A 15,648-nucleotide genomic window follows, 5' to 3' on the forward strand; every position below is an offset into this window, starting at 1 on the left:
TTGATTTTAATTAACCGATAACTGTTTTCTTTTCTTTAGAAAGAATTGACATGATTGACCCGATATATATACCTAAATTAATCTATACCGAATAAAATGAAGAGCTTTTGAATCTAAATTGAATTTATTCATGAAATAATGTGACGCACCACCCCTTTTTCCCACTTCTTTTTGCCTTTAGTGTGGAGATGCATCCAAACCTGTCTTTACTGCTTCTTTGTCTTTTCCAAATTATATTATTTGTAAAATAATCCTAATGTCATTTGTTTTAGGCGTATGTAAAATCTCGGCTACCAGTACCTGTGAGGCCCAGTAAGGCTCTGGGCAGAGTTCAGAAGATCTGAGTGAGCTGAATTTAGTTCATGTTCACTCCAGAAACAAAGACTACCTGATTGGGACGGAAGAGTCTGATTACAGCACGGACAGCAAGACGTCTTCGAGATCAGCTCAGCACGGACACCTCGAATTAGACCACGTTAAAGATTCTAGCCTGAGACCGACTGCAGAAACGAAACGAGACGCTAACATGAACGAGAATCTGGAATCTGAGCTAATGGGGCAATTAGATTTGTTGAATCAAGAATGCCAAGAGAAGGAGGAGCTAATCTTCCGCCTGAGGGAACAGGTCCAGGAATGGGACGAGCTACAGGCAGAGCTACAGGAGAAGGACAAGCTCAACCGAGAGTACCTGGAAGCTATACAAGCGGCAGAGTCTACTATTGCGTACCTCACCGCATGCAGCTTGGACTCGGAGTGTGGAATCGGTCAAACAGGAGATGTAACCTTGCAGCAACATTGTGCAGATCTTCAGAAGGCTGTTGAGGAGAAAGACGATTGAATGCTCAGCTCTTGGACTGCTTGAACTCTGCAGAATCCGCTAATTGCATTGCTCCAAAATGTTAACACTGCAAGCAAGCCAAATGGATCTTGGACAAGAAGACCCAAAAGCACTTTGTGAGAGGTTTGAGGACTTGATTGAACAGATCAGAATTTCTCATCAAAGCGATGGGAAGGTCAAAAGACTCTCACATCCCAGAGGTTGATCCAACACTAGGACCTAATTCTGAGTTACAGCGGCAGGTGGACCTCACTGCAGGAGTCACTGTTGCAGCAGTGTAAGATGAATGCAGAGCTGCAGGAGAAGCTCTGGACTTCAGAAGCAGCTATTAAAAAGTTAAGTGCAGCTGTCAGTGCCAAGCACAACAGCGCACCCTCTGCTCTGGAGGGGAATTGCACTCCTGGACCAGAAGGAAAGGTCTTGTCATTGCAACAACAACAGTTGATGGACTGTCTGTCTGAATGCTTAAGAGCAGCTGAAGGCGCGGTCAAGTCTCTTGCGGACATTTGCTCCAAACCAAACCAGTCTCACAAGGAGATCTTGTCCAGTCCAGAGTTAAAGAAATGGCTGGAGAGGCTGCAGCGTGCTCTGCTGGAGAGAGAGTCTCTTGAGGACCCAGTCTGCGCTGAGAGGCACCAACACAAGACAAGCACACCCATTCAGAACCCTGAGAGTTCCAAACCAGAACGCCAACAGAATGTTCAGGACCCGGTGACCTCACACCAAAAATCTTCATAAGAACCTCTTGATGCTTCTTCAGATTTATACCGAGCGTGCTCAGAAAATGAGCAAACTTGAGGAAGCTGTTAGTGAGCGTGGCCAAAGTGGAGGAAGTGGAGATGCAACTGGAAATGAAACTCTGGAGAGGAACGCCCAGATCGAAAGTTTGCAGAAGGCCCTGAAGGAAAAGCAGAGGGCATGTCGAAAATTAGAGGAGAAACTGGCGATCGCTCAGTCGGTCATCTCTGTGCATGGCTCAAATAAGGATAAACAGTCTGATCCTCGCAAAGGTGAAAAGAACATGCATCCAATACACTCCGTTGAGGGTAAACTGCTCAAAGTAGCTCTTTTTAAATGCACACATTTTTGTGTATGGTGCATGTGATTGTACATTATTTCACCTCAGTATTTATGACGGGGATTACATTTTAATTTGTATAGAATCAGCCACATATTGGCATAAGGGTCTGGGACATAGTTACTTATTCTGGTAAAGACTGAAATATAAAATAATGAAATATGTTGAGTATCATTTGATGCTTCAGGCTTTTATGACTCATATAGTATTAAATAGTGAGAAAATGGAGTTAATACTTGCGACAGTTCGAAGCAGTTTATATTTAAATGGCCAAAAAGATGAATTTCTGGTAGCTTGTAAATAAGTGAGATCTTTATAACAGTTTAGCAGATACTTGCATAAAATTATACAAAATGTAACATGTGACTATACCTCCCAGTAATGTCATAGTAAGTGTTTAAATGCTTTTTTTTTTTCAAGATCAGAGCTCTGTTGTTTCAAAACGTTTAATGCAATGCAATAGAGTGAAAATTGAGAGATGCACAAAAAACATTCCTGATGTTTTTGGAAACATTTGATACATTTGAACTTGATTTCAATCTCAAATTATTAATTCCAATATAAAAAGTTATTCTTATGTTTACTTTATAAAAGTACTTTATGTCATGTTGCACAGTACTGACCTGCATTAAGTGGCATTCAGATTTATTGCGGTACCACGACAGGCATGTTGCTTGTTTTTTCTGTTGGGGCTACTGTTTTCAACCCTGCCTGTTTGCTCTAGCACCCCCTAGTGAACGGGATGATAAAGGGGTGCAAGTGGAAGCACAGGACCTCGGGTATGAAACGAGTGGAAGGAGTGAGACGGAGGTGGAGGGCAGTAGCACAGGTAGACAAGGGAAAGACACTTCTTTTTAATAAGTCTGCATGTGAGGGTTTCTGCATGGAAAGGCAGTTTCAGAATCTCCCATCTCCGTTGATGATCCATGCAAACTGCTACTGACTGCATGATCATAATAAACTGGTGTGATGCTTTGGGTAATTCAAGGAGATAGTTCACCCAGAATTGAAAATATTTCCATTAAATCACACTGTTGCAAACTTGTATAACTTTCACGCCACTTAACAACAAAGTTTAACAGAACGATGGTGCTATTTTCTTTTCCTGTTGGTAAAAATCACAAGGGAGTGTAAACAAGTTTTGGGTGCACTTGTCCTTTAACATTGGTTATGTGTTTGTCAGCACGCTGAGTTTGTTTTTAACATGGTTTGCATCACTTCCACTGCATGAACAATCCATCCTTGATTGAATAATTAACTAATTGGGCATCTTTGAAAACTGTAACCTCCTTCCTCCATTTCTGTAATTAACTTAAATCCAAATTTACTTGTCATTATATGCGTGTTTTTTCTGTCCTCTCTCTGTGTGTTTGATGTCACTATCAGATGTGGACGGTGTTTTGCGGTTGGTTCCCGCTCTGTCTCCTGTCCTCACGGGCAACCAGGACCGATTATCACCTGACACTACTGCATCCAGCCCCTCGTACCCCAGCTCTCCTGGCTTGAGCTCCCCTCGAACCTCTGACCCTCACACAGACCCTACCCTGCACATCCAGCAGCTCAGGTCACAGATCGAAGGACAACACAAAGTCATCCAGAACCTCCAGATGCAGCTGCGGAAGAAGTCTTTGTCATCTGAGCTCCTGAGTGTGACCTCTGACCCCACAGTAGGTGAAGAGGAAGAGCAAACAAAGATGCTGAAGGCTCAAATCGCCCAGCTGAGCACCGAGCTAGAAAAAGAGAGGACCCTGAACAGAAGCAGCCAAGCAGGCTCTCCCTCCAGGTGGCTTTCATCACCATCTTCATGATCATCATCAACAACAGTATCCTTCATCTTATGGCTTTTTTATTAGATGTCATCCTCTCGCTCTCTTTCTCCACAGGATTGAGTCTCTGGTCCAGTCTCAGGCCCGGGAGTTGTGTGAGCTGCGGGAACAGATCCGTGTGTCTCGTGGTTTGGGTGTGGAACAGCGTAAACAGCTGCTGGAGCTCAGACGAGCTCTAGAGGAGTTACTTCAGCCTAATAACATGCACTCCACTCAGGGAACCCAGCTCAGAGAGCATCTGGATCACAGCCTGAGTCTGCTGGAGAAACTGGAGCAGGGTAAATACACACCAGTACAGAGAAACCACTAATGAAGAATGCTAGAGATGGGAAACGCTGAAACAGAGGCAGTAGTATTCTACTGTGAACATAGCCATAACTAAACTACATTGTTGAAGGATGTGTTTTCTGTTATCATTTAGTTTCTACAGGAGGGTCTGGTATGGATAATGAAGAAGTAGTGGAGTCAGAGATGAAGCTCAGGTGAGAACAGCTTTCAGCTTCATATCTGCTAAGAACGATGCACCGTGATCTCTCAAATACTGAAATCTTCAAGTTTGTAATAGAGGAGAAATGGAATTGAACAGAGCATTAGTAATACATGGTGATGCTGGTGTACACTGTAGTCTGTAGCTACTATTAGTCATTAATCCAGCTGGTGTTTGATGGCGTAGTCTTTGGCTTCCTCCCAACAGCGATTGTGAGTGGGTGTGGGGTGAGCTGCAGTACCTGCGCTCTCAGCTAGAGAGCGACAGAGAGCAGCAGCAGCTACAGATGCTTTATTTGTGCAGGCAGAACCAGAATCTTGCCATCAGCACACAGCATTACATTGACCTGTGAGTGCTGCCTGCAAGGGCCCACGTGCAGTGCAGTGTGTTTCTTACCTCTATAATGATAGTCTTTCTTAGAGTCATTTAGGTTTTGTTATTGTGTTGAGTTTTCTCTTTGGGTGACAGTCTTTATGCCCAGATTCAGGCTCCATCCCAATTCTTATACTGTCTATATTATTTAGTACGAAAGAGTAATGAGTCACAAATTACATTGCTACTTTTTTGAAAGAAATGTATGTCAAAAAAAACAACATCAACTTGTATTTGAAATAAATGCTGTCTTTTTGATCTTTATATTCAAAGAATCTTAAAAAATAAAATGTTTCCACAGAACTATAAAGCAACAGAACTGCTTTCAAATACAATAATAATAAATGTTTGTTGTGCAGAAATGATTTCAATGATTTCTGAAGATCATGTGACACTGAAGACTGGAGGAATGATGCTGAAAATACAGCTGTGCATCACAGAAATAAATAACATTTGACAGTATATTCAAATAGGAAAAACTTACTGTTAATTTACTTTTTTTGCCTTGGTGAGCAGAAGAGACTTCTTTAACAAACATGAAAAAAATCCTGTCTGTTAAAACTTTTAAGGGAGATAGTGTTTATTTTTTTGAGATTTTTAAAGCATGCGTCCATGTCTGATTTTTAGACTAGTACAAGTACAGGATTTGGGATGTAGCCTTACTATTTTACTTCCTAATTTCCCTGTTATCTTGTGTGTTGTTGTGGTATTGTTGATTGGATTTATCGTGTCGCTCTGATAGTTTTGTTCTCTCTGTAATTGTTTGTGTGTGTGACAGACTCTCTGCAGAACTACAGGAGAAAGACCGGCTCATTCATTCTCTGCAGCATCAACTGCGAATGCAAGTTCCCAGAATGCACCAGCACTCCGACTCTGAGATGAGTGACAGGCTGTCCAGCGATGGCACCACCTCCTTCCACGACAGCCCTCCTGCTGTCCGCAGGCAGACCCCCAACAGACCTCACACAGGTAACACTCACCTATATGTGTCTGATTGTATGTCAGCTAACATTAGAATGCCAAATTACAACTGAACGTTTGTGAACATCCCTCCAATAAAGTTCTTTAATGTTTTATCAGCCTGAAACAGATTCCTTGCTTATAAATGAATGTAATCTCAGTTCAAGGTGGGCCACCTTTTAAATCAAGCTGAATTATTCATCCAGTAAACCTTCAGATGGGGCTCATTTGACAGTGACCTCTTGACCTGGAGAGATGAGTCTTGGCACTAAGTACCACAAAAGCTTTATACTTTATTTAAGTTACTTTATTTAATAGTATTTTTAACTGGAAATATTGTTTTTTTTTATTTTTGTCTTAGTAACTTTCGTTTTGTTTTTTAATTGTTTAAAATATGTATTTTGTATTTTTGTATGTTTTTTTCAGTGTTATTTTATATTTATTCATATTTTCAATTACTTTCTATTTTTTTACTTTCTGTTTTCATGTTAGTAATTTCTTTTGTGCTACTTTTTTTATTAAGCTTATATTTTTGTTTTAGTAATTATAGTGACTGTTATTTTATTAAAAACTTATAATATTTATTAATATTTAAAAAAGTATTTATTTTATTAATACAGTTTTAGTAGTTTATTTTAGTATTTATTTATTTATTTATTTTAGTAATGTTATGTGCTATTTAATCTTCTTAGTTTTTATTTATTTTCGTACTTTTTTTTTTGTACTTCTTTTAGTCTGTTGCCATATCAAGTTTAATTTACATTTTTAATTGTTTTAGTTTTAAAAAAATTTTATTGGTGTGATGCATAATTACAATATTACAGCAAAAAGGTTTTATTATCTATCCCTGATTGTGTGTTTTGAGGTGTTTTAGTAAAACCATGTTTTCTGTCTGGATTAAATATGCATTTATCTATTCTTGCTAATCTGTGGTCCGGTTGGCTTGAGTATTTGAGTCGTGTAGTGAAACGTCAGGAGCTGAGGCTGGTGTCCCCTTACTAGCCCTTACAGATGCATTATTCAGTGTGCTCTGTTGTCTCCTGAGAGTCATTAAAAGTCCTGAGCCGGCATGTTGATGATTTGAGTGTTTAGTATCATGGAAATGGATAGATTTTGCTCTCAACTAAAAGCATCGCCACAAGATGCTGGATTAACTCTAATAGCACTACACTAGCAAACAGAAGGAGTTTGTTACTCCTGATCTCTCTTCAGGTCGGCCTGGTTCAGGTTTCCCAGCATCTGGGACGCAATAGATCAAGAGATTGGAGATGTATTCAGTGAACACCTGATGGACTACAGCATATTTGCAGGTTATTTAGCCCGAACGCTCTTAGCGGCGACAGTGTCTGATGTTAAGTGATGCTGGATTGTCATTTAGACAGGATATACGTTTGTGAGAATGTTACAGCTGTGCTAAACTGGATTGAAACTATCCTGAGATCTGCCGTTATAGCGTGATCAGGTCTAGGTTAACAGTAGCTCGGCTCTGGACATGAGTGAACAAATTGTGCTCCACAACGGCGTCTCTCGTAGCAGATGGAGAAAAGTGCTTAAAGCCTTTAAAGAGGAAGGTAAAAATCTAGCTTCAGTGTTTGAGTCCTGCTGATGCATCGCTGTCTTGAATTATAGGTTTGGCTAAAGTAGCAGAAGTTGATGTTTGTATCAGTATTTTAGCAATATGTACTATTTAAATATTTAAAATATGTAAAATTTATTATATATATTTAAAATATATTAAAAAATTGTCTGTGCTTTTCAGATTGTTTAAAATTCTATTTTTTTGTGTGCTTTTTTCTTTTTAATATTTCTATTTAGCTTAGTTGTATTATTTCCATTTTAGTGCTAGGTGCATAGAACTTTATTTTATTTCATTTAGTTTTTGAAGCAACCTTTATCATTTTTAGTTTGTTGTCTAAAATGTATATTTTATTTCAACTTTAATTACCAAATAATTTTTAACCAAATGTAAATTTTAACAATATAATGAATAAATTGGTAGCAATATTTGAAACTGTGTTTTAAGACATTAAGCTCAACCTAAAGTCAAATGATCAGTTTACTTTATTAATAAGTGTCCCCTTATGGTGCTTAGTTCAACAGTGCTGGTTATTATAAATGCATAATGCATTTATCTTTCATAAATAGTATTTGTAAAGTAGATTTCTGAAGGATCATGTGACACTGAAGACTGGAATGATGATGCTGAATATTCAGCTTTGATCACACCAATAAGTTACATTTTAAAATATATCCAAATAGACCACTGTTATTTTAAATGGTAATAATATTTCACAATATTACTGTTTACACTGTATTTAAATAAATGCAGCATTGGTGAGCAGAAGAGACCCCGAACTGTTGAATGCTGATGTGTCTAATATACCTCATACTTCATCTAATAAAATTAAATGACGGCAAAGGAGACATGCACAAAATTGCTGAAATACTATTAGGATGTTTTTGTGCTTATAATTCACCAAAAATAATTAAGAACACAAGTTACATGCTAAATTAATTTACGGATCATGCTTTTTCTGTATGCAGTTGTAAACAAATCTTTCTTGTCGTTTCTTGCAGGGGTGAAGGCAACCAATGGCGATGCATTTTCAGATTCACGGCTGGTTTCTGTCGAAGGGGGCGCGGATGATGATGGAGAGGGGAGTGTCCGAACGCTACAGAGGGAGAATAGCCGTCTGCAGGAGCAGCTGAGAAGCAGCGAGGAACTAAACGCTACACTTTCCAGTGAGCTGGACCTTACTCGATCTGTCCTGAAGCACAAACCACAGAACCAGACCGGAGACAAGCAGCCGGAGCAGCAGAACACGTCAGCCAGCACGACCATCAGCTCAGGTGGAGTCACAGAGATATAACATTATAGTTTGCAGGTAGCAGCAGCATTGACTTCATCTACAATACTTATTTTCTTTCTTTCTCTCTTAGATCTGTTAGCTGAGCACCTGCAGGAGATACGAGCGTTGCGTCTGCGTCTTGAAGAGACGATAAGAACCAACGAGAGACTCCGAGAACAGTTAGAAAGAAAGTTACAGGAAGCTGAGAAAGACTCAGGTGAACGCGCACACTCGTATGCATTAATTTCATGTTTTATGTGGTTTACACCGTTCCTCAGATCTTCAGATCACTTCATATGTGAGTGTTTGTTTTTGTGATCGACAGCCACCAACATCTTCATCACTGGTTCTGAGGATCAGACTCACATCAGCAGCGAACTGCACTTCCTCCTCACCCAAAACCACACACTCAAAGAGCAGCTCAACCAGGGAGCTCGAGGTAACATGGGCTCTGTACTGTTAAAACTACTTTCTAGATGTGATCTGTTAGCTGCTGTCACAGTTATGTGTGTGTTTTAAACAGATAAACAGAAGGAGAACGACCGCCTGAGGGAGACTTTGGCTCGACGAACCGCTAAACTAGAGCTGAGCAGAAAAGAGTGTGAAACACTGAAACAGGAGAAAGATCAACTACAGGACGACCTGTACAGGTAACATCCAGAAAATGTGTTTCTTATAAAAGAGATCAGCTGCAGATGCACACAGTGATCTGGTATCATGTAATGTGTGTGTTTGTGTATCATGTGTCATTCGCCTGTGTAATGAGTTGCTTTAATTATTGCAATTATTTGTATTCCAGGAGGTAAATGTGTAATTGGCTAAGGAGTTTCATGTTACAAACATACACTCATTATGCCGTCCCTGAATTTTTTAGTTGTTGCACATCAGTGTTTCCTACATCTCCATTTAGATTTACAAATGAGTATCTTAAACTAGGAACCAGTTCATATTTAAATGGTTTTAAAGCTTACAAACATTTGAGCTCACAACATTTCTCACCTGCTAAATGCTAGTTTTGAGTCTGATTTGATTTTCAGAGTGGTTCAGTTGTTAATACAGTGAGATTTGGAACTGAATCAGTAAGTGATTCAGTTGTTGATTCAGTAATTGATTCAGTTTCTAATGCATTAAGCATTCAGATTTAATCCAGTTAAGTTATTATTTTTAGTGCAGTAGCCCTAGTTAGTGACTATAATTGTAAATTATTTTATGTAATGATTGTCGTAATCTTTCTGACTGATTCAGCTATTAATGCAGTATTTGCTCTGACTGATTCAGTGAGAGATTCAGTTTTAAATGCAGTGATCTTTCTGACTGGTTCAGTGAGTCATACAGTTTTTAATGCAGTAATTGATTCTGTGAGACAGTTGTTCAGTGAGTGAGCGAGTTAATCAATTAGCATTCTGACTGATTCAATCTGCATTTTATTTGTTGATGCAGTAGTCTTTTTGGTTAAGCAGTAAGCATTTTGGCCAATTCATTGTCAGTTAATGCAATAATTGTGACTGATTTAGTTAAGTAGAACTCAAATGTTAATGCAAGAATCATTTTGACTCATTGAGTAAGCAGTTAATTGTTTTAATGCAGTTATTGCTTGCACTCATTCAGTGAGTTGGTTGTCCGACAAATTCAATTCTGTTTGATTCACACTAACTTGCAAATTGGTGTGACTGATTCAAATAAAAAGATTCCTCTAAAAACAACTATTTGTTTGACATCGAACATGGTTGCTGTTGCACTGTATGTTAGTTTTGCATGCAACCAGTGAGGACAACATAAGAAAGTTATTTTGAGCATGCACTGATGAGTGTGTGTGTGTGTTTCAGGTTGCAGTGTGAGAACAGTCATCAGAGGCAGCAGTTGTGTGATACCCAGCAGCTCTTGCAGTCTGTGCGTCTGGAGCTGCAGGTGCATGAGCAGATGAAGAACTCCACACACACTCACACAGGTGCGTTCACACACACACACACACACACGCTGTCGAGGAAGGTCTGAGACACCACTGATATCTGTGTGTGTGTGTGTGTGTGTTCAGGTGAGGGCCGTGGCTCTGGATCAGCGGCGGATCTGAGCGAGCTGTTGGCTGAGATCAGACAGCTGCGTGTTCAGCTGGAGAGAAGCATCCAGATCAACAGCACACTGAGACAGAGACTAGAACAACAGCTGCTGACCCGCAGCGACCCCAGATCAACCATCAACATCAACTACCTGCTGCCCACAACAGGTACACACACACACACACAGTAATAAACAATTATTAGTGAGCAATGTTGTTCGAGAGGTTACAGTGATAATTAAACCAATGTAACAAATAAAGTCTTCAGGAAATACTAGTAATAGATGGAGACAGATTCAAGAAAACAATCATTAAAGCAATAGACAGTGTTTTTTTTTTTTGTCATTCTTTTTTTTCTTGTTTCGGTCTTTCTATTGTTCATTCTTTCAATCTATTTTTCGTTTGTTTTTTCTTTTCCATTATTTCTGTCATTCTTTTAAATACTTTTTAAGTTTCGTTTTCTTTCTTTCTGTGTGGTTTTGTTCTTTCTTTCCTTTTTGTGGTTTTCTCTTTCTGTCATTCTTGTTTTTTTCGGTCTATCGTTTGTTCTTTTGGTTGTTCTTTTCTTCTGCTTATTCTTTCTTTCATTTTTCCTTCTGGTCTTTCTTTGTTCGTTCTTTTTGTTCCTTTTTCCTTTCTCTTTTTATCCTTTCTTTCCATATTTCCTTTCCCTTTTGTTCTTCTGTTTATTCTTTTATTATTATTTTTTTTATTTCATTTTTTCAATTGATCTTTCTTTTGATCTTCCTTGTTCTTTTTGGTGAATCTTTTGACATTTCATTCTTTTCTTCTCTTTTCTCAGATGAAGCTGGTAAATCAGATGTTCTTCACACTCATAGAGACACATCCAGTGCTGCACATGGTACACATCTTTGACCTTTTCTGTTCTTTGTAAGATTATAAAGATATTGATCAGTTTCTGAACAGATTTACATTGCAGTGATCAATCTAAAGAGCATGAAAATGAATAAGAAATCATAGGGCAAATTATGAATTACGTTGTTTATACATCGTAGTACTATTTTGCATTTGTGGCATTTTGTGGGTTTGTGAATAAGATCATTATTAAATACTATGTATCGTTTTCATTGTCAGCCATTGTTATTAGATATTGTTCATATACATTATTATACATATTCTTTTAGTAAAATATAAATGCTATTACAGTAGAGAATCTAATTAAATAATCTTATATCGAAATAAAAGAGAATAAAACTGAAAACATTGAGATGCATTATAGTAATGAGATTTCTATTGGTGTTTAATTGAGAATAATATCACAAAATCTTTATGGTTTTAAAAATGGGCATGAGTTTTCTTTTTGCACTTCTTTTACTTTTAAAGTGTTATTTTTGTGAAGTAAACCCTAAGAAAAGGTCATTTCCACTTGTGTGTGTGTTCAGACAGCGCTAGCTCGGTGGACTCTGGTTCTCACGCTCCGTCCCGGCTGGTCCCGGGTCACCGGCTGTGGGCGGACAGACGCGGGCGTCACGTTCTGGGTCTGATCGAGGACTATAACGCCCTGCGCAAGCAGATCACTGAAGCCAAGAGACTCACTGCAGATCTGGACACACAGATACACGACTGCGGCCGGGTGAGAACACACACACACACACACACTCAGTCAGTCTGGTGTGTGTCAGGGTCATGTTTCAGCACTGAATGTGTTTCCTGTGGTGTGTGTCAGGCTGGGGAGCAGCTGAAGAGCGTCTCTGGGAGTGTGAACACCATGCAGCAGGTTCTGGAGGAAGCCGCTCGACTTCTCAAACTGCTCTGGAGAGTCTCGCTGCCCTCAGGAGACGCCACACACACTCGACAGGTAACGTGACGTTTTATTTAGATAAAGCTTAAATATAGGCTGCATTCACACCAGGAAAGTCTGCTAGTTCAGAAATTGTAACCATAACCACGTGTGTGCTAAGGTCATCCATTATTTGGTTGGTTCATTTTGCATTATTGACACACTGTTTTCCTAATGAATGTTGTTCAGTTGCTTTGACGCAATGTATTTTGTTTAAAGCGCTATATAAATAAAGGTGACTTTGAATTTTGACTTTGTTTGGTGCGCACCTGAGTGCGATTGCTGTATTCACACACCTGCCCCAAGAGGGGAAATGAACTTGAGTTTGATTGAGTCGAACCACACAAGTCAAGTGTGAACACACCCATGACTTAAGACTAATGAAGGAAGCTAACTGACATTAAACGCATCATGAAATGTTCCTTTCATTTTGTGAAAAATATAATAAAATGTGACCATCAATCAGTGTGAAACTTGTTTATGTGAAATAAAATACTTTTCAGGAAAATAAAAACTTCACTTAACTGTTGGCATATAGGCAAAAAAAAACTAAAAATCAAAATACAATGTTGACTTTGTATAATCAAGTTCACTTTTATCAATTTGATTGTTTAATAAAATACATCTTGTAGTGTAGTATATAAATACTAAATTCTGTGTAAGATGAAATAATGAAACACATGAAGTGTTCCTATCATTAAATAAAAATACAATAGTGACCAGAAACATATAATAAAGAGTGACTAAATAAGTTGTGAAATAAATTACTTTTAATTCAAATGAAATATGCATGTATTTATGTTAAACAAAATACACCTAATTAAATACAGGTGTCTAAATTAAATATTTTGTAAAATAATTAAATACATTGGGGAGTGTTCTTACCATTAGATGAAAAGTACTTTAGGTGTGTGACTAAAGGTGTACAATTAATGTAATTGAAATAAAATAGAATTGAAAGTTTGTTGCAATGAATGCATTGTGAAGCGTTACGACTGATACATAAAGATGCAGTGGAATCAGAATCTTTCACTAAGAAATAATCCCTGATACAAATAATATATAATGCACTCACAATAACTTCTAATTTCAGTGAAACCTTGTTATTAAATCATTGCCATCAGTATTGTGCTAATTGTGTCCCGTGTGTGTGTGTGTGTGTCATCAGGAGGAGCTGCTGAAGAGTGAGATCAGTCGTCTGAAGACTCGTCTGTCTCAGCAGGAGCGGATGTTGAGCGGAGCTGTCAAACGTCTCCGATCCTCCAACCAGCTGAAAGAGGGCATGGAGCGCATCATCATCGACCAGCGTAAGAGCAGCACACACACACACACACACACACGCGCGCTCATGCAGAGTTAACCAACACTGATGTGTGTGCCGTGTTTCTGCAGTGTCTCTGACTCACGGCGTGCTGAAGAGGGCCAGAGGAAACCTGGAGGTGCGTTTACCCTTGTGTTCGTTTACATGCATTCAGTCCAGTAGAGCAAGCCAGACTCTGTTTGACCTGGGACATGCATCGAGCCTATATATATTGTTTTTTTTGTACATTTATTCATTTTTTGGGGGCTACAACATAAAGTACTTCTAAATTTATACTTGTAATGTTGTTGTCCTGAACGCTTCTTTGAAAGGACATTTATCTGGACATATTTTCTCTCTTCCCTGTCTTGGTGATATTAATGCTCTGCCGCTGTGGTTTATTCACCTGTCTTTCAGTCTAACTCTCTGAATGTTTTTGGGCTGAAGGGTCTGCAGGTGGAAGGTTAGTTTAATGACAGCTTGTGCATTTGTGTGCTTTCAGAAGCAGATCTGTTTCTTTGTTTGACAATCACTGCATGTTCACTGCTCTCTTTCTTTTATTTTGTATTTGTATTTGTTTTTGCTTGCAGTTGTTTAAACCCCAGTGGCCCGTCTGCAGAGTTTTACTCCATGTCTCTGCTGTGTTTGACTGAAGGGGTTTTAATTCAGGCTTGAGATGCTCTGCATGGATTTGCTTGATCATTTGGCTCGCAACACATCTCTGATAGCTTTACCTGATTGTGTTCCTGCAGGACGTCCCACTGAATGGGCAGTGACCAATCAGAAGACAGGGGGCGTGGCCTGTCCTCAGCAGGGTTCAGGCGGAGGCTCAGCCTGCAGTGAAAACTCCTCCCACTGCAACTGTTAGAAACTTCACACTGACTCCAGATCAGGACTGCTGATTCCTAACATGGTTTTCTCTTGTATTCTGCCTTCTTAATTTATTACTCTTTTTTGAGGTACGCTGATGTCATTCAGAAGTATTTGCACATATACAGTGAGCATTTAATCGTGTAAAAGGGAATGTTTTTTAATAGCGGAAGAGATTTTCTCCTGTAAATACTTTGAGCTTTAGTTTTATACTGGTTTTAGACAGTCTCATGTTCACTGCTGGTCTCCTGTGATTACGTATTATCCCGCTTAAGAAATCAAATATTTTGATGTAAACAAGTGGTACATGTACATTACATGAGTGCATGGTTTAATGTAGCAGACTGTGTTTAAAGTAAATGTATAAACCATCATCTCTCTGCTTTCATGGTAAACCGGTTTGGATGATAATGAACTAATCTGCATTAGATTTATACAACTACTCAACATTTACAGCAAGACATCAGTTAGATTTTTCATTAGTAAGCCTGTTAAATTTGCCTATGAAAATATTTTTATTGGACATTTTAAACAAATCAAGGCTGAATGTGAATGAATGATCCTTTTCTATAATGACATCCATAATATCACAGCACTAAATTTACTGTATATTACTTTGTAATAAATTACACATTTAACCAAAACAAGTGTTCTCATGCATGAATGAAACCAGCAACATGTGAATGTAAAAGACATTAGCCTCAAGAATTATTTTTTTAAACATAATTAGGTTTGTATAGATTTATAAATACACTTTTGCTTAATGTTGCACATGTTTGTTTTGAAAGGTTTATACATTTCAAAACATTAAATGTACTTGTAGATGTTTATGTAGAATGTCAGAACATATTACTGTAAATAAAACTTAGTTTTTGGCTATATTATTAAAGTCATGAATCAGCATTAAGCTCCTTAGCATTTAAAATAATTTCAGTGACATTTTTATAAATATATAATCTTCAGAAATTAATACAAAAGGTTTTTATGCATTAAAAAAATAGAAATTAGATAACAGACATATTGTTTTTGTTTTCCAAACAGTTAATGTAAAAATATCACACACAAAAAAATAATAAAAATATATATTACAAACATATGTAACATGTTTTAATTATATACATGTAACTACAAAAATGTGTAAATGTATTTTGACAGTTTTTATCAGCTGCTGTAGGACCATCTGTATTTTTATGAGGGAAAAAAAGGTAACT

At 38.2% G+C, this 15,648-nt stretch overlaps 1 pseudogene; it reads left to right on the top strand.

Moving 5' to 3' along the window:
• Nucleotides 1-15,081, top strand: part of LOC113039138 (CDK5 regulatory subunit-associated protein 2-like) — a 22,022-nt pseudogene extending 6,941 nt beyond the window's left edge.
• Nucleotides 15,082-15,648: the final 567 nt, after the last annotated feature.

Source organism: Carassius auratus, chromosome 21 (genome assembly GCF_003368295.1).
Source record: "Carassius auratus strain Wakin chromosome 21, ASM336829v1, whole genome shotgun sequence".
In the NCBI taxonomy this organism is placed as follows: Eukaryota; Metazoa; Chordata; class Actinopteri; order Cypriniformes; family Cyprinidae; genus Carassius; species Carassius auratus.